Source organism: Cygnus atratus, chromosome Z (genome assembly GCF_013377495.2).
Source record: "Cygnus atratus isolate AKBS03 ecotype Queensland, Australia chromosome Z, CAtr_DNAZoo_HiC_assembly, whole genome shotgun sequence".
NCBI classification, from domain to species: Eukaryota; Metazoa; Chordata; class Aves; order Anseriformes; family Anatidae; genus Cygnus; species Cygnus atratus.
This window is the reverse complement of record NC_066396.1, coordinates 22,758,245-22,772,952: the sequence shown is the minus strand read 5'-3', so window position 1 is coordinate 22,772,952 and position 14,708 is coordinate 22,758,245. Positions and strand designations below refer to the sequence as shown.

The 14,708-nt window shown below is 42.1% G+C and overlaps 1 protein-coding gene across 7 annotated transcripts in view; it reads right to left on the bottom strand.

Moving 5' to 3' along the window:
• ERBIN (erbb2 interacting protein) overlaps positions 1–14,124 on the bottom strand; it is a 124,823-nt gene extending 110,699 nt beyond the window's left edge. For 4 of the 7 annotated variants that reach the window (XR_004779800.2, XM_035553468.2, XM_035553470.2 and 1 more), the window contains exon 1: positions 13,646–13,923. The gene's annotated coding sequence lies outside the window, so the exon portion shown is untranslated. Of the gene's footprint in view, positions 1–13,202; positions 13,366–13,645; positions 13,924–14,042 lie in introns of those variants that run through there. The other 3 variants (XM_050716138.1, XM_035553466.2, XM_035553467.2) reach the window with 3 other exon arrangements.
• Positions 14,125–14,708: the final 584 nt, after the last annotated feature.

Here is a 14,708-nt window from a genome sequence, read left to right as displayed (position 1 = left end):
TTCTGCATTAGAAGGAAAGCATACCTGACAGCAAATACTGATAGTAAAAAATGGAAAAAGCGTTTTTCTTTTTTTTTTTTTGTCCTTAAAAAAGAAAAACGGTGTTGTCTTCTGGCCTGCCCATAAGTCAACCTTATCAGTGTGTTGGAGAGCCTAAGCAGAAGGGACACTTTCTGAAAGAAACCACAAGAAAGGATGAAACAAAGTGTAAGAACCAAGATGCTTTTAAAAGTCACATCAATATGTCATGGTTAATTAAATCACATAGAGTAGATTTAAGTTGCAAAGTGCCTTTCAAAGAACAAAATACTTATTAAGACAACTGTTCAATGGACAAAGAAAGAGAGACTGGGTATATTTTAAAAAGTTGTTTCTACAATGCTATTAATAGCACAAAAATGCTAGTAGAAAATCTGGAATGAACTCCAAAGGAAAAAAAAAAAAAAGTCAGTGGGTTCCATAGACTTATTTACCTATTAAAACCAAAAATGATAAGGGCTTTGATGAGAATTCAAGTTTTTAAAACACGAAAGGACAGAAGTAAAACGTGGACCTAATGGGACACTTCTTCATGCCACTTTTTCTAGTGCTTTCTATGATTTAATAGCTACAGGACAGAGCTGTTGCCACTGGTAAGTGGGAGAAGAGTAGACAGTGGAATGCATCATGCTTGAGCAGCTCGGGCCTTCCTTTGGCGCAGGTGAGGTGGATCAAGACACAGACAACTGAAGAAGTTCTTTTGGACTGTACACCTCATCTCAGCACATGAACACTTCCTTGGTAATATCATTATCGTAGAACAGCTAAAGACTTCAGGCAGCAGGAAAGAAGAATTTAAACCATATAAAGAACCACCAGCATTTCCTCCTTCAACCAAGAAAACAGGATTACTAGCCTTGCACTCTACCTCAAGTCTGAGCTATTAATCCCCACACAAACAAAAAAGAACACAGAAATGTTTGTAATTATGGCCTCTGCTACAGCCAGGGTTCAGATGAAGCTACCTCATTATTAAACATTTCATTTTTTAAAAAAATTCATGCCTTCCACAGCTAGGAAAAGAAAATACCTGCCCTCATTCTCTTGTCTTTCAGGGTGTTACCACTTCTTACACAAGACAGAAGAACACTGAGAACATTATGCAAGATAATTCACTGAGGTTAATTTTTAACTGTATGTCTAATCATAATGATAAAAGAGAAAAAAAAAAAAGACATACATTCAGAAAGGACAAACAAATTTGCTTTAAAGATACTAATTTTGTTCCTCTGAGTTGGTTTAAGAGAGCTATAAAATGAAGGTTTTCAAATCAGTTTAGATTAGAAGAAAAATCTATGCATAAAATTACAATTAGAAACTGAATCAAAGTGACTACCACCTTCTTTGCAAACAAGGAAGTAACATGCAACAAAACACTCTCCACCCCGCAGTTGTTTCTCTATCACAATAAAATCTTCCAATATTTGGAGATATTCGTTGAAAATGTTTCCAATTTTGCCCTGAGAACTTGCTGGAATTGCAGTTGGGACAGAAACAAAAATAAAAATGAACTGTGAAGGATGTTAACGACCCTGTCCTTCTACCTGCAATATCAAGCAAATACACAGAGTTCTCTTAAGGATGTAAATAAAGAAAAACGTAAGTTGCCAGCCTAAATAAATTAATATAAATTTAAAAAGAAAAAAAAAAAAAAAGGAAAAAAGTCCTGCATGCTTGCACACACCTAGATATCCAAGGAGGGAAATACAGTACTTTTTTTCCATATACAGCACCCCTATTGATAGCCTCACTGTTTCAATTTCAGTATATTACATATGCTGATCAAAATAAAAAACAAGCTATAGGGAAACAAACAGTAGTGAAAATGCCAAAAGCCTATGAAAGCAATTAATATTGAATACTATCTTCAATACTTAAAACACAAAGTCCCTTTAACCCCTTAATTTGAGGGCTAGGGGAACAGATTTGAAAAACATAGCTGCCACATTCTGTTTCGCACGAGCGTGGTATTTTTATTCATTTGACATATGTTGCTTCCTGAATGGATTTAATATATTTTGGCATTCCAGAACAAAACTGCTCTCATGGTGTTTGGCACTTCATGTACAATGTAACCAGGAAACCACTCCTTAGACTATGCAGCCATCTGCAGCAGATAGCAACGGTTTTTAAACAGGCAAGCTGCACTGTTGTAAATATGCAGTACTTCAATACACAAGAAAAGTTCTCATCTGTGAACTAGACTTTCCATCTAATTGCCTGCAGATAAATTCAGGCAATGCGTAGGAAACTAAAGGAGAGAGGGAGAGAGAAAGAGACAGACAGAGCGAGAAACTCTTATCAGAAGATTCCTAGCGAGAATTTCTTTCCTACACTGTGTTGTCTATATACTAAAACAAACCAAAAACCGATGTCCTGCTTTACACACACTACCCCCCCCAACAATGTAACTGCCAGAATTCCTAGCTAAAATTAGGATGATCAAACAACAAAGGTCAGAATAACATAGTGGGCCCAAAACAACAGGAGACTTTAAAAAACTGAGAAATCAAAGGTTGGGAACATGGGAGGAGGAACCACCGCACTCAGTACCTTGGAGCTAGCAACAAAGTCGATAAGCTGACCAGAAAAACTGCTGCACCAAATCTAGACAGGTCACACAACTCAGTCTGTGGTGAGAGTACCACAAGTGGAATCACACTCACAGAACAGAGCTGAATAGACAGGAGTGCATGTGGATGTGTGTATTCAACGCCCATTGCGGACTGCTCTATTCCAAAAAAATAAATCCTACCAAAAATACACGTATAGGTGCATCCCGACACACAGAATACTATGTAGTACCCTAATGAAAGTTACTGCTTAAAGAAACAGAATATACAGCTGGACTTCCATTCTGCTTTAGAATTCTTCCCCCTTAAAGAATATTTGTCTTTGTTCTGCTACCCACCTTGACAAGTTCATCTGTTTTTTGGCTTTTGCATCTGCTTAGTATGAAATGCAGTACTAACAACAGCAAGCTTCCGTTTACAGTGAAGCTTTTTAAAAATAACTTTCCTTAAATGCATCTTTTTCACTGTTACAATACGAAACAGCCACTATATTTCATTAATGAGTAAAAGTCTCAAAAAAAAAATACATTTTCCAGATTCCAAGCACCTTTTTCCCTCTGATTTACACAATGATCATGACATGTAGGAGCTCAACATCACTCTAAGCAGTTTTAGGAGTCATTGTCTTAAACAAATAAAGGAATGTCTAATGAGGGCTTATGTAAAAGATAGAGAGCAACTTTTTGCTCCATCAGATAATGACAGGACAAGGGGGAATGGAGCACAGGAACAGGTTGCCCAGAGAGGTTGTGGAGTCTCCTTCTCCGGAGATATTCAAAACCCACTTGGATGCCATCCTGCTCAACGTGCTTTGGGTGATCCTTCTTGGCAGGGGGGTTGAACAAGATGATCTTCAGAGGTCCCTTCCAACCTCAACCTACCTGTGATTCTGTAAACTAAAAGAGGGGAGATTTAGATTAGAGGTCAGGAGGAAATTCATCACTCAGAGGGTGGTGAGGCACTGGCACAGGGTGCCCAGAGAAGCTGTGGATGCCCTGTCCCTGGAAGTGCTCAAGACCAGGTCAGATGGGACTTTGGGCAACCTGGTCTAGTGGGTGGCATCCCTGCCTATGGCAGGGAGGTTGGAGTTAGATGATCTTTAAGGTCTCTTCCAACCCAAATCATTCTATGATTCTATCTATGTTTTTCTTTTACATTGATTCCTATGTAAATCTTCATCCATCCCAATTAGTAGTTCATGATTGTGATATACAAGAATCGCTCCTCTTTGCCTGAACCTTGGTTTTCTAACTACAAGACTTCACATCTCTCATGCAGCTAAGCACCAATATTTTGTCCCGTATTTATTCAGCTTTAATCTCACAATATGTATTTGATTTTTGCCAATTTATAGCCTTCTTCCACTCCTAACACAGTAATAGTGCAAAAGGCATTAACTTATTTTTCTTTTCAGATAGTGTTGTGTTCCTCTACGCCAACAGACTATGATTAAAGGAAAAAAAAGAACACAACTGTTATGTTAGTTTTATTTTAATTCATCAGGCATTCTGGAGATCAGATAAGCAACTGTTACAACAAAATTAATGGAAGAATATTCTTAAGTGTTTTCTTCTTAATACCTAAAAGTATTTTTGCCTCTTTAGATAGAGAAAAAATAATAGCTTAAAGGTTATAACAAAAAAAAAAAAAAAAAAAAAGAATTGCTGGGTATTTAGACAATTATTTTGAAGGACAAGTTCTCTAAAAGCTCTATTATCAACACAGATAATAATTTGCTAAAGTCAAGAAAGTTTCTCACCTGACAGGAGGTTTAAGTAGAATTAAGATTCTTCCTTCCCATCACAGTGCAAATTATAGCTTAAAAACTGAATTCAGAATGGATTTAATAATAACTCAGCTTAAAGCGCTACTTAACCTCCTGAAATCCTGTGCTTTTTAGCAGCAGGAAAAAAAAAGTTGCAGCACTTTAATATGACACTATTGGAAGTGGTGCTTATTTGCTATTAACATGTCAACTACTTCTCCTAAGACCAGGAAAACTGAATAGCACAATGCAGGTATTTCAAGGAATTCCCTAACTGTGTTTTCAAATAGTTTGAATTGTCCAACAGGTATTTCCCCATCAGACCTGTGAAAGATTAAAAACAAGTTAATAACAAGTTAATACAAGTTTTGCGAAAATTAACAGCATTCTGATTTTAAGGTTATTCCTCAATAGAGATTTCATATTCACAAGCTGAAATTTAACATTTATCAATGTTTAACACAAAAGGAATAATTGGTGATCTATGAACCTAAAATGAGCAAATATATAATAGAATTCAACAGAAATAGGCAGGGACTCTCACCATCTGGTGAGACGGAAGAGTGCACTGTTTTCAGAAGTCTAAGTAACAATCTATTTGTTCTTGACCAGTTGTGGGTTTTTGTTTGTTTGTTTTTTTAACGCAGATGTAAGAGAGAAGTAAGAACGGTATCTGGAAGAAAGTAGTGATTAAAGTTAAGTTGTATTTCTCTTCCATCCCATAACACTTTCCTTTAACTTGTTCCATTGACAGGGCCACGGTCTTTCCCATGGGGGGTCACAGCCTGCTACTGCAAAACCAATTCAGTATCATTAATGTCATGAAAGGCTACAGGACGCTGGAAATCCTGACAATACCTCTCCTTCCTTTTTACCAGCACTGAACAGGAAAACCCCATGAAAACGTTTGCCCACTCTACCACCTTTCTCTAGTAACAGCAGAACTGCAAAAAAACACGCAACAATGTCATGATCCTTGGCACCTCTGCTTTGCTTTAGTAAAGCAAGACAAAATAAGTGCTCCTTGAAAAGACAAGGACATCACCCAGATAAACACAAATGGAAAAGTATTTTTTTTCTCTCATTTAAGTCTGTTAAAGGCTATTTTATGTCTACCTTACTTTTTTGTTATTTGTATTGTTTACCTTTTTTTTTTTTTTTAAGGAAACTTCTGGTAAGAGATCTGAAGCACGGCAGTAAAATTAACACACTGGAAAAACAGGATTTTCTAATAGGTACAGAAAAGTCCCTCCCACACAAAACATTGTTCAGGAAAAAAAAAGACTCCTAAAAAAAAGATGCAAACAAGACACACTATAGTTAAACAATAGTATAGTAGAACTGCAAAGCTCCAATAGTTTTTCTCTCCCATACCAGTATTTCTGATCTCATCTACCAGATTTAGAGCCAGATGGCTTGCCAAATTCAGAGGTTTGATTGATTCCCCCTGCCTGCCACATTCCCAGACAGGACGGGAACCCACAGGTTTAACCATCTTTTTCTCTTCTTCTGACTTACAGTTGAGCCTTGAAACTATTTTTAACCTAGGTTTTTTTTCATAGCTTTCTAATATCTACATGTGAACCAAAGTGACCTTAAAGTAAAATCTTGTGTTTGTTCCAAACATCAACTAGTGTTCCTCATTCAATTCCCTTTGCTTGCAGTTCTTCCCTGGAAGATCTACTAAAGAATTCGTGAATATTCTCCATTACTTAGGATAAAACATCCTATGTAAGTTCAGTAAAGCACTACTGAAATAAATGGTATAAAGTCTGGATATGAATCAGAGATATGAACTTTTGAATTTTCTCCCTCACTGATGAAATGTATTGCCAAGTCAGACAAAAAAAAATAGAGAGTACCTCAGAATTTAAATGACCTGCAGCTCCAGGGTTAACATCACATATGATTATGTGACCAGAAGAAGCCCAAAATGAGTATGTTCTCCTAAAAAGAACTCACTACCAAGCTGACATTCAAATCACCACAGAATAATTTGCCTCTTCAAACAAATGTACCAGCAGCAGGCTGTGGGTGCATGTTAACAGCTGTCTGCGCATCCACTGCCTCCCTCAGGTGCACCATGCATTAGGCTGAGTGGAATCTAAGTCAATTCAATACCTGCATGTTATACTCTATATGTGCATGGAAAACCAGTAGTTACACAGCATTTAAGGCAGGAAGGACTTCAGATTTCTCTGCTGCCATACTTTCAGTTTACTTTCACTGAAAATACAGGCCTCAATCTTGTAAATACTTACGTAGCCAAGCTTTTTGTTTGCTTTATCCATAAGCACACAGATTATTAAGCATAACATTTCCACAGAGGAAAGAAAGTATGATTTACATTAATATTGTTATTTAAGAGTTCTCTGATACCCCATGTCAAATATCAGCCTCTATCATATCTTCAGGGCTATCTGTAAGTGAAGACAGAAGACCTGCAGTAATTTGACCAAATTACTGACAATTGGCTTCATCTTTTAAAATATCACCTCTTCCCTCTATAAGATTAATTCCAAGATCACTACAGATGCACGGAAAAAGCAGTAGCTCTCATAAGGTTTCCTAGCAGCCTACCAGAATCCTTGCCGACGAACCTGGAAACACTTTCTACCATCCAAACACTTAAAATTTTTGCTAAACCTGCAACTGACGTTCACAGGCTTCTGGCACTGTATCTCAGACACTGCTCAGAGGTACTGATAAACCTATGCTGTCTCCCTTCCTTCTTAGGCAGCTTTTGAAGTTTTGAAAGATAAGTACTGAAAAGCTCCAAGGACAAGGAGAGCAAGGAAGGCTGAAGAAATACGTTCTGTAACTGTAGTAAACTCAGACCCCACATCTATGGGACAAAGGACTATGGAAGAACATGAAAAGTGTCTTCCAGAAGTGTCTGGGAAGACCAAGTGCCCCCCTATAGCTGCTACAGAAACTTCCCATGCCAACTAGATTAAAAAATTGATGAGAATGCTCCAAAGGCTGCAACTCACAGCACAGTACCTCAGATGTCAAGACAGACACCATTTTTTCAACCAGCCTTCTAAACATACCTTTAACAAACTACCAGAAATTCAGATATTTTGAATTCAGTGTTAATAACTGAACTTATCCCACCAAGGAGAACAAGTTCCCAGCCACTTCCAAGGGAGATTCCAAATTAGAATTGCACTATAGAAATTTTTCATTCAAGTACTTGTAACTTTTAGAAAGACTACAAACCTCTTCAGAGCTTCTTCTACTCCTAAAGCTAGCCCCAGACAGCTGGCACAAGACATAGTCACTGAGCACTACCAGCTCACAGGAAGACAACTATACTCCAAGCTTACACTTCAGAGGTAGAATTTTAACTTCAAGAGAACATAATGCTCAACATTTGAAACAAGTATTCCCTTACTACCTGTTCCCAGAAAGGAAATTCTACTCACACAGCTGCAATCTCCCCACTGAAAGCATGTGATAATCCCTAACAGTCTAATCCACAACAAACAGGCATGGCCCAAGTCATGAATCCGTGTCTATTCCATCCCAGCAAGCTTCGTGACAGGGCTACAAGGCAAGAAGTGCAGCACCACACATACTGAGCTACACAAACTTGGAGAATTCAACATGCTTAGAAGACTTTTTTTTTTGTTGTTTGAAAGGGGAGTCCATGCACCTAGTGAATTCTGGATGGATCACTCTGAGGACAGTCATCTACAATTTCTTCTAGTCACTATTCTCATGATTTAAGTAAGAGAATCAGAAAGAGTAAGTTTGTCTGTAGTAGTTGTTTCCCTTAACACTTAATAAAGCTTTACGGTTGCACAATTCACTTACACAAAAGCATGGAACAAAAGTTTGAGAAAAGTTTTATTAACAAAAGAAGCAAGGATTCATAATATCAGATATTTGAAAATTGAGAAACCATGCAAAAGTTGTACTTTTTGAATCATTTACCATTTTTCATGCAGCTTTGCTCTTACAAGAACAGAAGTTGTATTTATTATCTTCAGCAATCCTTAAGGTCTAGACTGGGCCTAATCATTGGATCGATAAAAAACTGGGGAAGAAAAAGTGTTCTTCCTCCTTCGTTCATCAACAAAGTTGTGTACGGAAATTGATACCTAACATTGTCTTGGCCCTAATGTACAGGAATGGTGACCTAATAGTGTCTAATAGGATAGAAGAGTAAGATCATCCGATTAATTACCTGAAGAAGTGGATAAACAGGGGAGGAGAGGGTGTACTATCCTAATCTAACAGCTTTCAAATGCAAGCAGATCTAGAGGCATTGGTACCTTCTAACAGTATTACAACTTCCAGGACAACCAGCAGCAGAGATGGTTCATATTGTCCTCAGACTCTGCTTAATCATCACTTGTTGCTCCTATGCATAATGATTGCTTAGTATCAGGGATCTACAAATTAGTTCCAGATACAGAAAGAACTAATCTACTTTTCAACTTAAACTACCCTAGGGAAACTAGTCACAGGGGTGATGTTTTCCAACATAAACATGCCTCCATTTCAGCCTGAATGAAACCAAACAAAGAGGTTTGTTTAGCTTTATTTCTCAATTATGCAAATCATGATGTATTGTTAAAGTTAGAAGGTGTGATTTAGTGTTGAAACACCATGCTTCAGTATCATCTTTAAGGGAAGTACAGATGAAACTAAAAGAGTAATAAACCAAGTATATGTATTGAAATTTAAGTAACAGGAAAAAAATCTTAAAAAGACCAGGTAACTGATGAGGAAGAATGGCAGAAAAAGCAGAATTATCCCAAGATCACTATATAACAAAAAATACTAACAATCATAGCAATATTCACTGCTCCCATTTTTCTTATATAGGCAGAAGAACATAGAACGGTTTGGAAGCCACCTTAAAGACCACCTTGTTCCAACGCCCTGCCATGGGCAGGGACACCTCCCACCAGACCAGGCTGCCCAAAGCCCCATCCAGCCTGGCCTTGAGCACCTCCAGGGACAGGGCATCCACAGCTTCTCTGGGCAGCCTGTGCCAGTGCCTCACCACCCTCTGAGTGAAGAATTTCTTCCTTATGTCTGATCTACATCTCTCCTCTTTTAGTTTAAACCCATTCCCCCTTGTCCTACCACTCCACTCCCTGACCAAGAGCCCCTCCCCAGCTTACCTGCAGGCCCCCTTTAGGTACTGGAAGGCTGCTGTCAGCAGCCTTCCTATAATTCCATCCCAGACACACCCAGCACAAAGGTCTCCCTGGAGCCTTCTCTTCTCCAGGCTGAACAGCCCCTACTCTCTCAGCCTGTCTTCATGGAAGAGCTGTTCCAGCACTCTGATCATCCTTGTGGCCCTCCTCTGGACTTGTTCTAATACATCCATGTCCTTCTTGTGCTGGGAGCCCCAGAGCTGAACACAGCTCTCCAAGTAGTGTCTCACAAGAGCAGAGCAGAGTGGCAGAATCACCTCCTTCGATCTGCGGGCCACGCTTCTTTTGATGTAGCCCAGGGTACAGCTAGCTTACTGGGCTGTAAGTGCACAAGGCTGGCTCAAGCTGAGTTTTTCATCAACCAACACACCCAAGTCCGTCTCCTCAATTTAGCATTCTCACTCTCAAAATTCAGTATTTACAAGGTTTTACTCACTACATGTGAACAGTGAATTTTTAATCAGAAATGAAGGTTGTATTTCAATAAAGTCTTTTTTTCACAACCAAAATTCCCCTTAAAAAAAAAAAAAACACCCAGTCAAGCATGCCACCTCCGCAGTTGTACACTGCAGTGGCACACTGCAGCTGCTCCCCAAGAGAAGAGAAACAGTAAAGACCGGGGGAAACCCATGTCTGAAGCCTGGACAAGCCTTCACATTCTACCCCATCAAAAAAACACTTTGTGTCCAAAACTGGACTAGAGTCTGCCAGGCGAGTATCCACCAAACCCTTCACAAGTTACCCCCAAAACGAGTAAAAAGATATTCCCTGTGCATTCAAAACATGAGGCAAGAGTCCCAAAATCAGTTAAACTTTTAAAGGTTGTAGAAAGGCAGCCTTTACCTCAAAAGTGTGCATGGACTTCACAGATGTTCTAAAGACACTAGCAGTTTAACAGTATAGCAATTTGATAATATTTACACTTTTATTATACAAAATTATACACTTTATAAACTTGAAAAATAAAGAATTAAGTTATTTATGAACTATTTACTAAATGTGATAAACACATTAGTTCAGTGTTTTCGCTCTGATGTGAAAAGTGTTGCCTGACATACTGTTTCAGTTACTCAAAAGCTGACAAAGGTAAAATAGTGATGTCTCTAAATCTTCACTTTCCAAATAATTCACATTTAACTACCTACATTGACTGTCATCATCATCACTTGTGTGCTCACAAAAGGATGCAATTTTCACATCCGTTAAGAGTAACTTTCCTGTCAACCTGACTGGTTACTCATTCAGAAGAGGTCAGATCTGTAATTCCTCTACGTGGAGTAACGTCAGACCCTCCTTTAGCGGATCAGGTTATCCCACAGGGAGAACCTACTGAAAAGACAACATACCAAACATTTGATCTTTACGTAACATTTTCCCTAGAAGATTTTCCTTTTTGTTTGGAAGCAGGAAGAACAAAAACAGAACAACTGAAAAAAAAAAAAAAAGCAGACAGGCAATGATTCATTACACCCCTACAGGAAAGCTGAGTTGAAGAATCCTGCTCCCATCCCCTTCTATTTCTAGAACATGCTGCTAACATGGGAAGTTTAATGCGTGTTACTTATGTGCACGCCTTCCCTTAGTTTGGATCCTCCAAGCATGGCTCTCCACACGTACGGCCGCAGACTCGGACAAACTTCACTGAGGACAAATTGTAACTCTTATGTTACACCACCAGCTTAATACCCTAGGCAACTTTCGTTCAATAATACTTTCTCTGTGGAGTCCCCTCATCAATTCACATCAGTGTGATGTGAAAATGGATATCCTACAGAAGACCACAGCTATATCACACATCACATACCGTGCAGCTTGTTAGTGACTAATCTATTGACAAGACTATTGAAACAAGATACAAGTGGTCCTCACAATAGTCACATTCCATAGCATGCCTTTTGCTGTAACTTCTACCTGTCATTGTAAGCATACCTACTTAAAATTATCAATGTTTACATGAGCTTAATGTAATTCACAAGCACGGAACAGCCAGATAAAAAGAATATTTCCCCAAGCCATCATCACGTACCTATGAAAGCTTTGTTCCAAACAACATCGGCTACCACGTGTGTACTTGCATCATTTTATTCACAATACAAATACCAATGTCAGCCTGATTTAGTTGAGATGGTTGATCTCAAGAAAGAATACACTCCTTCATAACTTCTAAACTATGTTAATGACATGAATGGCATTCTATGATATAACCACTAGCTGTAAGCAGTACTGAATTACACTTTCATCATTAAAAAGGGCCTTATCCATAGCTACCATGGTGACAAAACACTAGTGTAAAAAGTTGTGGCTCCACTACAAGGATCTATTCTTCTACATGGCATTGAAAAATATCAAGTGCATCATGAGAAACACAAAAGGTCTGAAAAGAAACTAAATTGCATCCATTAGAACGTAGTGGTTTACAACTAAATTTGTCATGCATTGCTACAATTTCTCCCTCCCCCCCACGGAATCTCAAGTCATTATTGGGACTGAAACACTGCTTTGGGAAGTGACCGTTCTTTGTAAAAGGATTACTCTATTTAGGCTTCATTGCTTTTCTGCCAAGCATCAGCCATATAAGGAAGCTGAAGTTCACTGCCATCTATTTTGTTCGGGCCTTTCAGATGCCTAAGAATAACCTTTCTACTGCCTAGAAAGGTAAGTCCATAAATTGCAAGCCAAATCATTTACTTGTTATCAGCCACAGAAGCCACTTTAGGTCAGCTACACGTAAAGATTTTTCCTCACACTGTATCAACCAGAGTTGGATTGATAACTTTTCTTCCTCACATACTTCGTCCTGTTAAATAACTACATATATCACAGCTTTAAAAATTTTTCAAAGAATTGACTTTGTCCAATTCTTACAAACACCAACACATCTCAGAGACTTCAGAGGCTGAACCACGAACATCCTATCTGACAAATACGCTGGTTTTGAGTTCGTCAAACAGGAACAAAAATTTAAATAAGCAAGCAGAGAGCCATGGCTTCTAGCTCATTTTAAGCGTTCACCATCACGAATGAACAAACCAATAATTGCCTCTTTGAGGCATGTGAAATGAGTTTGTGGTGAGCAATACTGCTTTCGTTAAATGCACCTAGTCGGCCGGTGTAACAGAACCCAGCACCAGCAGCACAAAAACCTTACACCAAAACTTTGCAATTAGCTTCCTCTCCTGCAGCTTCACAGGGGACTCTTCTCAAAAAATTATAAAGAAGAAAGTGGTCAGTAGAAAACAAACACGGCTACGTTAACTCGGAAGTTCAACGGCACGTACTTTTAAGAAGTCAGATCGCTAGGCAAGCTTTTCTTCTTTTAAATGGGGGGGGGTGTCCCTCAAGATAAACCCGGGCAAAGATCAAAACACAGCAGCACAGACCTTCCCTATACAAGCTAAAAAATATGCAGTCAAACCCGTCATCTTGGGGACAGAGAAGGGGCGGAGGGGAGGAAGAGAGGTGGCGGCAGCCGTCGAGGGGGAAAAACTGAGGCAGGCTTTACCGAGGGCACATCGTTACGACGAAATTTAAGAGCTATTTATTTTCAGGAGGACGGGGCAGAGGCTAGCCGATCCCCCAGAAAACAAGGTGAAAGGCAGGCGCAGGGAGCGCCGAGCGTGGGGATCTGTCGGTGAAATAAGACGGGATTACCTCCTTCGGGACTTTCTCATTTCCCGAGAACTTAATTAGCTGGCAGGGCTCGGTTTCGCAGGGAAGGACTTGGAGCAGCAGCCGCGGAGCCGAGCGGTTTCAGTTCAATACCTTCCTCCGGCCGAACAAAGAAACTTCTGTGCCCGAGGAGCTTAAAAACTTTCCATCTCCCCAGGTCCCCTCCCCGAGCCCCCAGGAACACAGCCGCCGCCTCCACGCCGACAGCCCCTCGCCGAGAGGGGCACAAAGGGCTGCCGAACGACGCGAGGCGGTAAAACGCAGGGAAAAAAAAAAATAAATAAATAAATAAATAAATAAAGGCCAAAAAACAGGATATAAAAACGAAGCGTGAACTCCTTCCTTTCTCCCCACCCCCTCCGGCAGCAGGGGAAGGATCGCGGCGCTGCCGCTGCCCCCCCCCCGGCCCTCCCCGTGTCACTCACCTCCTCTGCCGGGTCCAGCGGGCAGCGCTTTCTCCCGACCCCCCGGGGAATCGTCTTAAATCCGACCGACTGCCCCGCTCCTTCGGGGGGGGGGGGGAGAGAAGAGGGAGGAGAGGAGGGAGGAGAGAGGGGAGGAAAAAAAAAAAACGAGAGAGAGAGGAAAAAATAAAAAAAGATGCAACAGCTTTCGGCGAGGACGGGGGCGGTGTGCGTGAGCGCGGGGGGAGGCGGCCGAGCCGAGCCGGGCAGAGCCGAGGAGAGCCGATCTCAGCCGAGCCGAGCCGGGCTCCTCCCGGCGGCGGCTCCGGGCTGTGCCCCGCGGTCCCCGCCCCGCACAGAGGGCGTCCCCCGGTCCCCGTCCCCCTGTGTGCCCCCTCCCCTCCCCGGTGCCCCTCACCCCGCCGCCAAGGGCACGAGGGGCACGGGACGCTCTCTCGCTTCGTGCCGCCGTCCCTCCTCACCTGCCCGCCCGCCGCCGCCGCCCTCTCCCCGCCTCCTCTCGCACACTTCCCCCTGCTCCCCGCGCTCTCCGCCTCCCCCCCGCCCGCCCGCCCGCCCCGGCGACGACGACGGCGGCGGCGGTGCCCCGGGGCGGGATGGATGGATGGACGGACGGACGGATGGATGGATGGGGACACACGGACAACGGGAGCGGGGCGTATGAGTGCGAGACGCCGCCGCCGCCCAGGCCCAGGCCCAGGCCTGGGCCGTGCGGGAGCGGCGGGAGCGCCCCCACTGGCGGCGGCGGGAGGGGAGGTTGGGGGGGGAGGGGATGCGCAGCGCCGCCGCCACCGCCGCCGGGCCCCAGCCGGTGCGGGGCCGAGCGCGGCAGGCGGCGGCGCGGCCAATCCCCGGCCAGAAGGGTTGTGAAGGACGGGCCCCGCAGCCAATGGCGCCCCGCGGGGGGCGGGAGCGCGCTGTGGAGGAATGGGGCGAGGTGGGGGGCGCCGCTCGCCTCGCTGCCCGATGGGCGGCCGGCGGGGTGTTGTGGAGGTGGGTTGCTGCCGAAAAATGGAGCAAAATGCTAAAAAGTGGGGTTTTACACGAGCCGCCGGCCAGCAGT